The sequence below is a fragment of the Capricornis sumatraensis genome, chromosome 3 (assembly GCF_032405125.1).
Source record: "Capricornis sumatraensis isolate serow.1 chromosome 3, serow.2, whole genome shotgun sequence".
In the NCBI taxonomy this organism is placed as follows: Eukaryota; Metazoa; Chordata; class Mammalia; order Artiodactyla; family Bovidae; genus Capricornis; species Capricornis sumatraensis.
This window is the reverse complement of record NC_091071.1, coordinates 114,164,401-114,179,309: the sequence shown is the minus strand read 5'-3', so window position 1 is coordinate 114,179,309 and position 14,909 is coordinate 114,164,401.

Below are 14,909 nucleotides of genomic sequence, written 5' to 3'. Positions count from 1 at the left end.
GGGAGAGAGCATTATTGATAATTCTCTCTTCTCCATCCCACAGCACTTTATGCGGCATTCATTAATAATCGTTCCCCAAATTTGACCAGGTAAAGCGGTATGGGGACAGTTTTCATAGAAAGAGCTTTTGAGGTTTACAGCGAAGTCGATTTTGCGAAGTAAAATACAAACTACTAAGAGGAAAATACAAAGTAGAAAAATTACAACCCTTTATTTGTCAGAAGTAGTATCATAATATGGTTGTGGTCAGGTTACAGTGTTTTTGTGGAAAGTTTTTACATGAAGTTTGGGCCTGGAATTACTGTTTAAGAGCTGTGCAAAGAAGTGTATTGGTGAAATTCCTTTGTTTTGTTTTGTTTTTACTTTGAACTGATTAATGATGTTTCTGACCTTTTTATGGGTATGTTTATTTGTGAAAAATTTGAAGGCGATGTTAAATTTACACCAAAATACACCTAAGCAAGTATTTACATGGCCTTTCTTATTTTCTCTATGGCCTTTTTTATTTTGTTTAATGGTTCCTAAAGGTCGTAAATTTTCCTCCTGTAGGTTTTCACACTACCAGTAGGAAAAAAAAAAAAATGGATAAGGATGAATTATACTGAATGGATGAGCAATTTTGAAAAGAGAAAAGCACCCAGAAAAGAGACAGTAACTTCAAAGTGTCCTTACATCCGGGGCCCTCTTTAAAGCAGCATGAGTCCTATTCATCAGCGTCTTGCCTTTTTCAAACACTTAAAAATTGTCTTCAAGAAATTACTTATGGAAAATTTTATCCTGGAGAGGCTTTTGTTTTAGTTTAAATATTTATTGATTTCAAGAAGAGACAAGACCTAAAAAGCAAGAACCATGTGGCACCAATTTCCAAGTTTCTTACATCCAACACAGTCATTCCTATTGCGGTATAGAGCAGAATACAAAGTCCTCAGGAGAAACACAGAGAACCGTTGTCTTCTGATTAAGTTTGGGGACAGTTTTCATGGATTATAAGGAGGCAGATATTATGGGGCTGTGCATTCTGGTGAGAGCTCAGAGATGGGAAAACGTGAAATAGATGATGGAGCCTGGCGCATGGACAGATGTCTTGAGGCATGAGATCTGAATGTCATACTCATGAATTTGGACTAAGCATTTGTTATTATCATGGAAACGTGAAAATCGCAAATTGCTTGATGCCAGAATATAAATTGATGAAGAACTGTGAGAAATTGGAATAACTGGGTTACTTTGAAACTGGTGTAATGTGGCTGAGAGAACACTGGTGAAGGATTCTTGAAACCTGGTGCTCTGACAGCACGTACATAATCATGTCCAAAAAATTCACTTTTTTTGGCCTTTTTTCTTGTTTGTAAGATGAGGGATTGGTCTAGGTTATTTCTAAGGTCCTTTTCATAGGCAAATGTATCAATGATTTGATAATTCTGTAACTTAAGAAAAACATTTTTTCCATTAACCTTACATGTTGTTTGGCTTCCCAACTGAATGGGACAAAAGATAAACTGGAAAACAAAACCTTTCTTACTTAGCTAACATAAACACCCACAGAAGATTATTTACCTTGTGAAAGTGAGATGTTGTTAGACTAACATTAATTATTGCCCAAGAGTTGATGACTAAGCCTCTAAGAAGCTGGACTTGGAAGCCTTACCCAAATTAAAACCATCTCCCTGAGGAAAAAAAACGTGTTACATTTTTCCTAGTCAAGAGCTAGAAACTGGAACACTAGTGACAGCAGTACTAGTTTTGATGTAGGAATACATATAGTTGTGGGACACAAAAAGTCAAGGATTTTTGCCTTTTTAAGAGTCCAGGATGGATTATTTATTCATCCAATCTTTAACAACGATTACCTGAACATCATGCACACCCCAGGCACTTGGCACTGAATCCCAGGAGGAAAGTGACCTTTTCTGCCTTCTGAAGTTTGCAGTACATTTGGGGAAACACACAGTAAATAGTTAATATATAATTTCAAAGTGAGACAAGTGATGACAATGAACATCTCCCTATGCAATAGAAAATAAAGGGGAAAACCTGGAGGCTAGATATGACTTCAGGTGTGACTTGAAGATAGGAATCTTCTAAGAGCAGGGTGAAGAGCAAGAGTGAAGGTACTAAAGCTGCAAAATGTGTACATTCCAGGAATTGAAGACAAAGCAGCTAGTGGCTATCGATTGAGAAGAAGGTTACAAATTAAGATAGTGTGTTAACATTGTGACTTACTATATGCCAGTGTGTGTGTGTGTGTGTGCGTGTGTGTGTGTGTGCACACGCTCAGTCACATCTGACTCTTTGTGACCCCATGGACTGTAGACCTCCAGGCTTCTCCATCCATGGAATTTTCCAGGCAAGAATACTGGCATGGGTTGCCATTTCCTATTCCAGGGCATCTTCCCATCCCAGGGATCGAAACTGCATCTCCTGTGTCTCCTGCATTGGCAGGTGGATTCTTTACCACTGTACAACCACTATGTGCCAGGCACTATGCTGAATTCCATTTCTTTTCAGATGCTCCAAACCCCTTCAAAACAGTTACTACATAGTAGATGAGAAATTAAGATCAAGAGCAGTGTTCTCAACCTTGGCTGCATAATAAGATCACCTGTGAATCTATTAAAATTTCTAGTCCCTGAGCCTCACCCTCCATATATTCTGATTTAATTGGGCTGAAGTGGGGGCTTGGGCCCTTCTAGTAAATCCCTTGTGTAATCTTAACATGAAGCCAGAATTGAGGATTGCAGTCTTAAAAGTTAATTTGCTCAGGGTCAGTTAGCAACTAAGAGGCAGAGGAGGCAGAAATTAAACCTAGATCTGTCTGATTCTAAAACCTGTGCTCTTAGCCACTCGTTAGTGCTTAACATTCAACTACATGTAACACTAGTTACATACTAAGAATTTTATAAAACACAGAAATAAAAATGAACAAAACAAAGGCCTTGCCTTCCATAAACTCACAATCTTAAGGCAGAAGCCTCAGTAAATGAAGCTTGGCCAGCTCATATAGGCAGAAGCAAGTCATCTGAGGACTTTCCTTGAGATTAGTTATGTTCATATTTCAAGCAAGATTGGCACTGAAGGTAACTGATGCATCAGGGAATCTATGTGGGTGGATATTGCAGTCATCGTTTAAAAGGTGGTAGAAGCCTGAATAAGACAACGGCTAGGGTGCAGAGAATGTGCAGGACTTGCTGATTGCTGATGTTAGGGTGAGGACAAACAAGAAAGAAGTGGAAGGTGAATTCAGAGTTTTGAGTTTCATAGACTGGCTAGAAGTGAACACCATTGGTCTAGAACAAGAACACATAACTGGCATCTGGGGTTCAACGAGTTTGAAATACTTGTTGGACATTTACGTAAAACTCTTGATTAGAGTGTTGGTAATGTGTGTCTGAAATTGAAGTGAACAAATGGATAGAAATAGAGTTCTGGAATCCTTGACCTCCAGGTGATAGTTGAAGGCATGCTTTGCATAGTATGTATGTTGTGTATGGAATTTTTTAAAAAGATAGCAGACTTCAAGAGGGAAAAAAATCCACAAAACCTGATATTGCTATATTTGAACAGTTCAATAAAGCTATTTTTATCCACAGTGATATTAAACCAGTCAACTTGTTATTATCCATGATGAGATTTTAATACTTTGCAGACCTTTTCTGGCCATACAGCCAATTTAACAGATGATGCATAGTCATGGAATGCAAACCAATTTTAAATATTGGCCAAATATTTAAGAATGCTACATGATGCATTCAAAATGTAATAGAAATATCTTACAACAGTGTTTACACACATAAATAATTTGTATGTAACCTTAGTTTTGATTTTGATTATTTTAATATTACTTAAACTTAAAAAAATGGTAATGTTCTAGATATAAAACTAGTTATAAAATTCTTAGGCTTAACTCATACATCTATAAACCAAAACATTTGCAAAATAAATATGAACAAAGGCTTAAAAATGTAATCTTCAAGTTACAGAATGTGAAAGATATTTTTGAAATTGAAGCATTTCAATAAATATTGAAATGGACCAACTGGACATGGAACAACAGACTAGTTTCAAATTGGGAAAGGACTATGTCAAGGTTGTAAATTGTCACTCTGCTTATTTAACTTATATGCAGAGTACATCATGTGAAACGCCAGGCTGAATGAAGCACACCTGGAATCAAGATTGCCAGGAGAAATATCAATAACCTCAGATATGCAGATGATACCATCCTTATGGCAGAAAGCAAAGAGAGCTAAAGAGCCTCTTGATGAAGGTGAAAGAGGAAACTGAAAAGGCTGGCTTAAAAGTCAACATTTTAAAAAAAAAAGATGATAATAGCTTCGGAACCTATTATTTCATGGCAAATAGATGGGGAAACAGTGAAAGATTTTATTTTCTTGGTCTCCAAAAGCACTGCGGACAGTGACTGTAACCATGAACTTAGAAGACACTTACTCCTTGGAAGAAAAGCTATGACCAAAGCTAGACAGCATATTGAAAAGTAGAGACATTATTTTGCCAACGAAGGTCCATATAGTAAAAGCTATGGTTTTTCCAGTAGTCATTTACACATGTGTGTGTCATCTGCATATCTGAGCTTATTGTTATTTCTCCCAGCAAGCTTGATTCCAGCTTGTGCTTCATCCAGCCCAGCGTTCTTATGATGAACTCTGCATATAAGTTAAATAAGCAGGGTGACAATATACAGCCTTGATGTACTCCTTTACCTATTTGGAACCAGTCTGTTGTTCCATGTCCAGTTCTAACTGTTGCTTCCTGACCTGCATACAGGTTTCTCAAGAGGCAGGTTAGGTGGTCTGGTATTCCCATCTCTTTCAGAATTTTCCACAGTTTCTTGTGATCCACACAGTCAAAGGCTTTGGCATAGTCCATAAAGCAGAAATAGATGTTTTTTGGAACTCTCTTGCTTTTTAGATGATCCAGCAGATGTTGGCAATTTGATCTCTGGTTCCTCTGCCTTTTCTAAAACCAGCTTGAACATCTGGAAGTTCACTGTTCACGTATTGCTGAAGGCTGGCTTGGAGAATTTTGAGCATTACTTTACTAGCGTGTGAGATGAGTGCAATTGTGTGGTAGTTTGAGCATTCTTTGTCATTGCCTTTCTTTGGGATTGGAATGAAAACTGACCTTTTCCAGTCCTGTGGCCACTTCTGAGTTTTCAATATTTGCTGGCATATTGAGTGCAGCACTTTCACAGCATCACCTTTCAGGATGATGCTCAACTGGAATTCCATCACCTCCACTAGCTTTGTTCATAGTGATGCTTCCTAAGGCCCACTTGAAGGTAAACATTGGATTAGAAAAAATTAAACGGATGTTGTCAATATGGGGATTCTGAGATCCTATAGTATTCCAGGACAAAATTTGTCCCATAAAACAATTTTTCCTTCTTTGGAGTATCTCACAGAGCTCACAGTTGGCTATGTTTATACACTGTCAAATAAATATCCCTCTCTAATATGTTTAGGAGAAGTTTAAGTAATGAATTTGTATTTTACAGTGAAAAATGTTTATGAAATCCTCTGTCATCAGTCAGTCCATCATGATCTACATAGTAAGCAGGCTCATCCAGCTTATGGCACCTCTGCAGTGCCTAGGGTGGTGCCTAGTCCGTAAGGAGCTCAATAAATATTTATAGGGTTAATTTTTTGTTGTATTTATTGTCTTATGTCAATAGTGATTGCTACTATTTTGGTTTCATGAACTACATAGCCTCTGAAGAGAGGTCTATGACCAGAAAACTATTTTAACCTAACCTTTTTATATAATAAGTGTATAACTTGAAGTAGCAGAAATATGGGCTTCCCAGGTGGTTCAGCAAGTTACGAATCTGTCTGCAATGCAGGAGACGCAGGCATACGCAGGTTCAGTCCCTGGGTTGAGAAGATCCCCTTGAGGATGGCATGGCATCCCACTCCAGTATTCTTGTCTGGAGAATTCCATGGACAGAGGAGCCTGTCAGGCTATATAGTCCATAGGGTCGCAAAGAGTCAGACATGACTGAAGCAACTTAGCACAGCAAAAATACATTTATCTTAGAATGTTCTAATACAGCAGGCACTAGACACATGAAGCTATCTAAATTACTTTAAATAAAATTAAAATTCAGGTCCTCAATTGCACTAGCCACAACTCAAGAGCACAGTAACCCCATGTGGATGGACACTGAAGATTTTAAAACTTTTCTATCATCACTAATTTTACTGGAAAGCACTATATTAGATGATTTATGTGAATCAGTCTTCCTCAAAATACTGACAAGAAAAACATTAAGAAAGAAAGGCAAAATCATTATCTACCACCAATTTGTCCACCTAAAATTTACTGGTTCTTTTAGCATATTGGAGACAGAATTATGTAGTGCAAAGGAGTTGCACTTAATTGTGGTTTTTTAATTTTACTTTAGGAAAAAGTCTGAGTTATGGCATTCTAAATGTTCAGACTTGGCACCAGCTTCTTCCAGAGGGACAGGCCAATTTCAAAAGGCAGTTTGGTTTCTCAGCAAGAATCATGAGTGAGTGACCTGTAGAAAGACTATAGCATGTTAATGTGGGCCAAGTTATAAAAAGATAAAAAGCCTCCCACTGGAAACAGTGTTTATTTGAATGTATTTTAAGTATTACCTTAAAAACATCAAAGAGCTAAAAAGATAAAGAGGGATTAGCAGGCAAAAATCTAAGGGAAAATGAGACCCCAGAAAAGTAAGCATAGCAAGGAAGCTGCTGTTGCCCAGAAATTATTTGCTGATTGGGAAAAATTGAAATTCTGTCTTGACAGACTTTTCAGACAAGAGACTATGTAAAATCATGAAGTCTGCTAAATTTGGGGTCAGAGACCTCAAATTTAAAAAACAAGACCCTGGGACTTCCCCAGTGGTTAAGAATCCACCTCTTTCTCATATTCTTTTCCATTATAACTTGTCACAGGACATTGAATACAGTTCCCTGTGTGATACATTAGGATCTTGTTGTTTATCCGTCTTGTACATATAGTCTGCATCTGCTAATCTCAAGCTCCCATACCTTCTCTTCCCTGCCATCCCCTGCCCTCAACTCTTGGCAACCACAATCTGTTCTTTATGTCTGTGATCTGTTTCAGGATCTTCCTACATCCTTTGTCAGTATTTTGAGAAGACAGGAGTCCTTTCACAGAGGGAAAGGATGAGCCCAAGATTTACTATTAGTTGAGTCAGAATAGAAATCAGATCTTCTGATTCCTAATTCCTTGCTTTTTAAAAAAAAAAAAAAAAAGACTTTATCTTGTTCTCAGGACCATGCTTTAAATCTTTTAGATCATGTCACAGAAATTTTTTTCTACTGTACTAGCTTAACAGACAGCAATAGATAATTAACAGTGACAATAATGGATAATTCTTGGTATATTTGTAGGCAAAGCTTTTATTCATTTTCTTGATAATATGCCCAAAATATTCAATATAAATTATTTATCATTTTGTAGCTCCATACACTGAGGTCACCCACTATTCAGTAGTAGTCACAAATGTGAGCTAATTTAATAGGGACACTTATCTTTTTTTTTTTTATGTAAACTCAGTAAATATCTTCTGCAATTACTGACCTTAGCTTGCTTGTAATTTTTAAATTGAGGATGAGCTCTATACCACACTCAAACAAACTGGAAGAAAAAAGGAATGATGGAGGTGCTTATAAATCAATCTGGTCACAGACAGGTAAACTAACCTGAATTTTCATGGTTGAATTTCTTCCATCTGTGATAATTAGTAAGATCAATGCTGGCTACAGAAAAAAAAAAAAAAATGTGATCAAAGAGTGGGGCAGGATGGGGAACAAGGCAGGTTAAACCTCCAATCTTCTGAAAGAAGGCAGTGAGAAGAGTGTTCACCATTTAGATTTGGCCTTGATGTAACCCTTTCAGGGTGCTTTTTGGGTTTGTTAGGAAGCAGTGATGACTAAAGTCAATAAATTGAATGTATATAAAATCAAATGGTCCCTGTAAGGCTTGGTATGTATCATCAGGCAACAAATAAACTAAACAAAGCCCAAACAAGGTCACCATGGATGAGCAAGCAAATGCAAAACACAACTCTGAGACAAAGTCACTGAGGTATAAAACATCAGGGTGAGAAGGCAACTGGAAAGATTATAGACTATAAACTATTTGTCAGAGAGGCAATGATAGAGACCAAGAATAAAGAGGCGACGCTAGCTATTAATTATTACAAGGGCCCATACAGTTTAAGGTCAAAAAACACAACAAGGTGCTGAGAGATTTCTCCCCTGCTAATTCACCACACGGTCATTCTAGCTCTGCAACACTCCTTCATTCCAATGAATGCACACCTGAGGGCTTATACAGCTTTCAGTCTCCCAAAGGCAATATGAGTATTCTAAATTCTAAATGAACTTAAGCTAGACTCATACTTGTCTAAAAGTGTATAATGCTTTTATATGGGGATCAAAAAAGTAGTAGAGAATTTCCTCTGGCTTCCCAATTATATATACATGTGGGGGGTTCATCTATATACAAAGAGCAGAATATTTTATCTGATCCAAATGGAGGACATAAATGATTATATATTTCAAAATTCCCTAAAAGAAGTATGCATAAGGCTAGGTGATGTAATGACTTCCCTGCTGGCTCAGACAGTAAAGCATCTCTCTACAATGTGGGAGACCTAGGTTTGATCCCTGGGTTGGGAAGATCCTCTGGAGAAGGAAATGGCAGCCCACTCCAGTACTCTTGCCTAGAAAATCCCATGGATGGAGGAGCCTGGTAGTCGACAGTCCATGTGGTCACAAGGAGCCGGACACGACTGAGTGACTAAACTTTTGATGTAAAATACACCAATTGAAATTCAAGGGCTTGAATTTAGATTTCTTCTGGAAATTGTTGTTCAGTCGCTAAGTGTCCGACTCTTTGTGACCCCATGGACTACAGCACACCCGGCTTCCCTGTCCTTCACTATCTCCTGGAGTTCACTCAAACTCATATTCTTTGAGTCAGTGATGCTATCTAACCATCTCAACCTCTGCCACTCCCTTCTCTTCTTACCCTCAATCTTTCCCAGTATAAGGGTCTTTTTCCAAGAAGTTGGCTGTTCACATCAGTTGAACAAAGTATTGGAGCTTCAGCTTCAGCATCAGTCCTTCCAGTGAATATTCAGGGTTAATTTCCTTTAGGTTTGACTGGTTTGATCTCCCCGCTGTCCGAGGGACTCTCGACAGTCTTCTCCAGCACCACAGTTCAAAAGCATCAATTCTTCAGTGCTCAGCCTTCTTTACAGTCCAGCTCTCACATCTGTAAATGACTACTGAAAAATCATAGCTTTGACTATACAGAACTTTATCAGCAAAGTGATGTCTCTTCTTTTTAATATTCTGTCTAGGTTTGTCATAACTTTTCTTCCAAGGAATAAGTGTCTTAATTTCATGGCTACAGTCACCATCTGCAGTGAATTTGGAGCCCAAGAAAATAAAATCTGTCACTATTTCCACTTTTTCCCCATCTATTTGCCATAAAGTGATGGGACTGGATGCCATGATCTTAAGTTTTTTGAATGTTGAGTTTGAAGCTAGATGTTTCACTTTCCTCTTTCACCTTCATCAAGAAGCTCTTTAGTTCCTCTTCACCTTCTGCCATTAGAGTGGCATATAGAGTTATCTGCATATCTATAGTTGTTGATATTTCCCCCAGCAGTCTTGATTCCAGCTTGAGCTTCATCCAGCCTGACATTTTGCATGATGGACTCTGCCTATAAGTTAAATAAGCAGGGTGACAATATACAGCCTTGACATACTTCTTTCCAAATTTTGAACCAGTCCATTGTTCCCTGTCTGGTTCTAACTGTTGCTTCTTGTCCTGCAACAGGTTTCTCAGGAGACAGGTAAGGTGGGACCTTAGATTTCCCGAAAACAGGAACAATCAAAATAATTTTCCATACAAATAAACTATTTTAAATGACTTTAAATTCAAAGAGGAAGGGAAGGGGAGGGATAAATTAGGAGTATGAGAAAAACAGATACCAAATACTATTCATAAAATAGATAAGCAGCAAGAATTTACTTACAGTACAGGGAACTATATTCACTATCATTTAATAACCTATAATGGAAAATAATCTGAAAAAATATACATATATAACTGAATCACTTTACTATAAACCTGAAGCTAAAACAATATGGTAAATCAACTATAATAATTTTTTTCAGTTAAAAAATTAAATTTTTAACTTCCTTGATATTTGAGAAACTACTTTCTTTTTAAAGCTAGGAACTAATGCTTTAATAATGATTATAGAGAATTAAAAGAACTTAAAACTTCAGAAAAAATCTTGGATTAATAAAATTGATTTTACTATTGATGTATGACAGAACCATCAGTAGAAAAGACATTCCAAACTGAGTAATATTATATGTTGCTCAGTGATAGCCTAGAGAGTCCTGGTGATGCTCAGTACTCTCAGAGGGTTTATTAGATACCTTAGCTCCAGAAGATCTCATAGCTCCTCTGTTATTTTAAAGAATGATCCTCTCCTAGAGCTCGGTTTTCTTTGAGAACGTGTGAGCCAGTGGAAAAGCATGAGCATTGTTTAAAAGGAGGCAGATCCAGGTTCTAATCTTTGCTCTCTATCCCCAGCTGGGTATTCTTGGGCAAGTTGCTTGACCCCTCTGATCCTTCATTTCCTCATTGTTAAAAGCACTTCTTGTTGTAAGGAATACATCTACATCTTATAAAGTCATAAAAAAATCATAGTCTTGTGGGTATTATTACTAACAACTTTGATATTCTCCCTGACAAATGACCTTCGTATTTCTGTTTAATGTCTCCAGGATTTCAGCTTTCTCACTTCATCCTTGCACAAACAGCTCTGTGTATGACAGAGTTCTCCTTAGAGTTCAACTGCACTCATCGTTTTTATTGCTCCTGCCTCTTGACTCCATTCTGTGTGACAGCTTTTTGTTCAGTTCTCCTCCCACTCCACACTCCCCACAGATTCTTGTCCTGGCTGAATATACTGTTTCTTTAGTCATTTTCCATATCACAGGTCCTCTCTCCCCTTACCGTAACTGTTGCTTTCTCTGGACATACTCCAGTTTGTTAATACTCTCCATAGGATTACTTCCAGAACAAACACCAGAGTTGCATCATTATGTCCCTTGTTTTGGATCCTTCTTTTAACAAAATGTCCTATCACAGTAGCATTTTTGGCAACCACATCCCAGTATTAAGTTGTGTTGAGTTGTTAAATTTAAACAACTGAAAATTCTTTCCATGTGCACAAACCACATTTTCTCTATCCTGTTCTTTTATAGTTGTGGGTAGAATTTTGAGTTGTTTGGATGTTTCCACATTGTCCATTGAGGGTGAGGATTGGATGCCTAATCAAAAGGGTTTATACTTTCCCTGTTGAATTTTTTTCTTAAACCATGTCAATAGTTACTACCTGGAAAGATCTTTGGGGTACAAATTCCACCATTTAACATAATGATGAGCCCTTTCAGCTTTGTGTTACCTACAGCCTGTATCTGCATGCCATGATGTTATCATAATCTTATTCCAAGTCCTTAGTAAACGTTTTGGGTAGTACAGCACCAATCCCAGAGGCCTATGGTTGGCTCTAAAGGGAGCCCTGCCTTTTAGTTAACATACCTCCATTCATCAGAAATAATTCTTTTCCTACTATATGCCTAGTTCACATTTAGAGGCTATCATTCAGTTCAGTTCAGTTCAATCGTGTCCAACTCTTTGCGACCCCATGAATCGCAGCACGCCAGGCCTCCCTGTCCGTCACCATCTCCTGGAGTTCACTCAAACTCACATCCATCGAGTCCATGATGCCAGCCAGCCATCTCATCCTCGGTCGTCCCCTTCTACTCCTGCCCCCAATCCCTCTCAGCATTGGGGTCTTTTCCAATGAGTCAACTCTGCACATGAGGTGGCCAAAGTATTGGAGCTTCAGCCTCAGCATCAGTCCTTCCAATGAACACCCAGGACTGGTCTCCTTTAGGATGAACTAGTTGGAACTCCCTGCAGTCCAAAGGACTCTCAACAGTCTTCTCCAACACCACAGTTCAAAAGCATCAATTCTTCAGCACTCAGCTTTCTTCACAGTCCAACTCTCACATCCATACATGACCACTGGAAAAACCATAGCCTTGACTAGAAAGACCTTTGTTGGCAAAGTAATGTCTCTGCTTTTGAATATGCTATCTAGGTTGGTCATAACTTTCCTTCCAAGGAGTAAGCGTCTTTTAATTTCATGGCTTCAGTCACCATCTACAGTGAGTTTGGAGCCCCAAAAAATAAAGTCTGACACTGTTTCTACTGTTTCCCCATCTATTTCCCATGAAGTGATGGGACCAGATGCCATGATCTTAGTGTTTCAAATGTTCAGCTTTAAGCCAACTTTTTCACTCTCCTCTTTCACTTTCATCAAGAGGCTTTTTAGTTCCTCTTCACTTTGCCATAAGGGTGGTGTCATCTGTATATCTGAGGTTATTGATATTTCTCATCAATTCTTTGGTGCTCAGTTTTTTTTATAGCCCAACTCTCATATCCATTCATGACTACTGGAAAAACCATAGCTTTGACTAGATGGACCTTTATCATTGAAATAATGTCTCTGCTTTTTAGCATGCTGTCTAGGTTGGTCATAGCTTTTCTTCCAAGGAGCAAGCAACTTTTAATTTCATTTTACTTCTTAGTAAAACTTAGTAAGTTTTATGTGCTACATGGGGACGACAGTGAGGTTAAATGAAAAAAATACATGTGAAGAATTCAGCACAGGATAGGCACTCAATGAGGGCTTCCCTGGTGGCTCAGATGGTAAAGAATCTGCCTGTAGTGCAGGAGACCCAGGTTCGATCCCTGGGTCAGGAAGATCCCCTGGATAAGGGAATGGAAACCCACTCTAGTATTCTTGCCTAGAGAATTCCATGAAGAGAGGAACCTGGCAGGCTACAGTCCATGGGTTTGTAAGATTTGCACACAACTTAGCAACTAATGACCAAACCACCACCAGGCACTCAGTGAACATGAATTTAAGCAAATTCTAGGAAGTAGTGGAGTACAGAGGAGCCTGGGTGCTACAGTCTATGGGGTCGCAAAGAATCCGACATGACTTAGCAACTCAGCAACAACAAGACGCTCATTAAATGGTAACTCAATATTATTCATTTCTTATTCTTTTAACCATAAACTACAACCATCTCCTCCATCCTGCACTACAGTTCTGCATAAAACAGCACATATATATCTGTACAAAACACCCTGGCAGGTGACTTTATAACACCATGTGTTCTTTGTGAGTTTTTGCATGAGTTTTTACCTGGTTTCATCAGCAATTTTCATAAGATCCACTAGGGTCACAGTCACCCATTTTTCCTCTTTTTTTGTAACCCTTTAGCCCCTGGCTCAGCCATGAGTTGCACAGTCCAGAGGTGCATACTAGATTATATAAACTCCCCTATGCTGAACAACTGAATGCAGGAGCCAAGACTGTTGCCCCCAATTTCTCTCTACAAATAACTCTCAGACACTTTGCTAAAGGGAACCTAATGTAGAGGAATGCTGCTTGTCCAGAGTGATTGCAGTACTTACAGGTGTATAATTAGTCACCAGTCAGTGTGTAAATACTCTGTAAATTGCTTTATTTGTGAACGTGAAAAGCTCTGCAGAAATACAAGGTATTATAGGAACCAGGGCTGAACACAGGAGATAAGGTACTGTGGCGGGAGAACAAGTGAGTGAGGTAGCAGTGTGTATCATGCATCCCTCGGAGGGAACGAAGCTTCTGGGAGCTCCCTGCTTGCTTTCTAAGAACACTGACTCCCCTGGGTGAATAATTTAAAGGACAAATTACCCCTCTTCTGGGTACCAAAGCCAGCCATAAGCTGAAATTAAATTAAATCATAAAGCCCTACAAGAAAGTGAGGAAAGAGTCAGAAATATAAAACCAAGGGAATCCAGAGCTAAGCATGAAATATTAGAGTCAGTGTGATGTCCTTGCCTTGCTGTGCTGATGAAGGGAAAAACTGAAAACCACCCTGGTATAGACTTAAAGGACCACCATCATATATCCATTGTTAAGTACTTGGCAGTGGCTATTGCAATGATTTCAATTCCAATGGGGTCTTAGAGGGAGTTAGAAGAGAGAGCACTAGATCAACTGCAAGTCCTTGCACTTCAGCTAAGTAGCTGGGTGACCTTGAGCAAGTCACTACCTATTCTGAACCTTACTTTTCTTCATCTTTGAATTGAGAAACATGAAATCAGAGTCTGTGCTTCTAAAATCCTTCCCCCCAACCATATCAGCTCAAAGATTTTTTTTTTTTTATTTTTAAAAAGCTGATTTTTTAAAATGTACAGAATTTGCCATCTATTAAATGTATTGCTTTGCATTGCATGGGCACTCAGTCATGTCTGACTCTTTGTGACCCCATGGACTGCAGCCCTCAGGGCTTCTCTGTCCATGGGATTTTTCAGGCAAGAATACTGGAATGGCTTGCCATTTCCCACTCCAGAGGTTCTTCCTAACCCAGAGATTGAACCCTCGTCTCTGGCGTCTCCTGCTTTGGGAGGCAGATTCTTTAACTACTTGCCACCTGGGAAACCCATTCAATACATATGAAACTATAAATATTAAAATATGCAACAAAACATCTATTACAAGTAGAAAGTTCATGAACCTTTTTCACAGCACCTGCCCTCGGATGACATTACAATGTCCTATATATTCCTTAGTAAGAGGCCGGGAAACACGTGGGCAGCTATAGAAACAGAAAACCATAAAGTTTTATACTAAAACACAGTATCCACACAAGTATATTCTCCAGAAGGAAATGAAAATTTACACTGCAGCTTAGGGGGGTGGTCCCATCCTGTATATCAGAATGAGGGGACATTTTGAATAC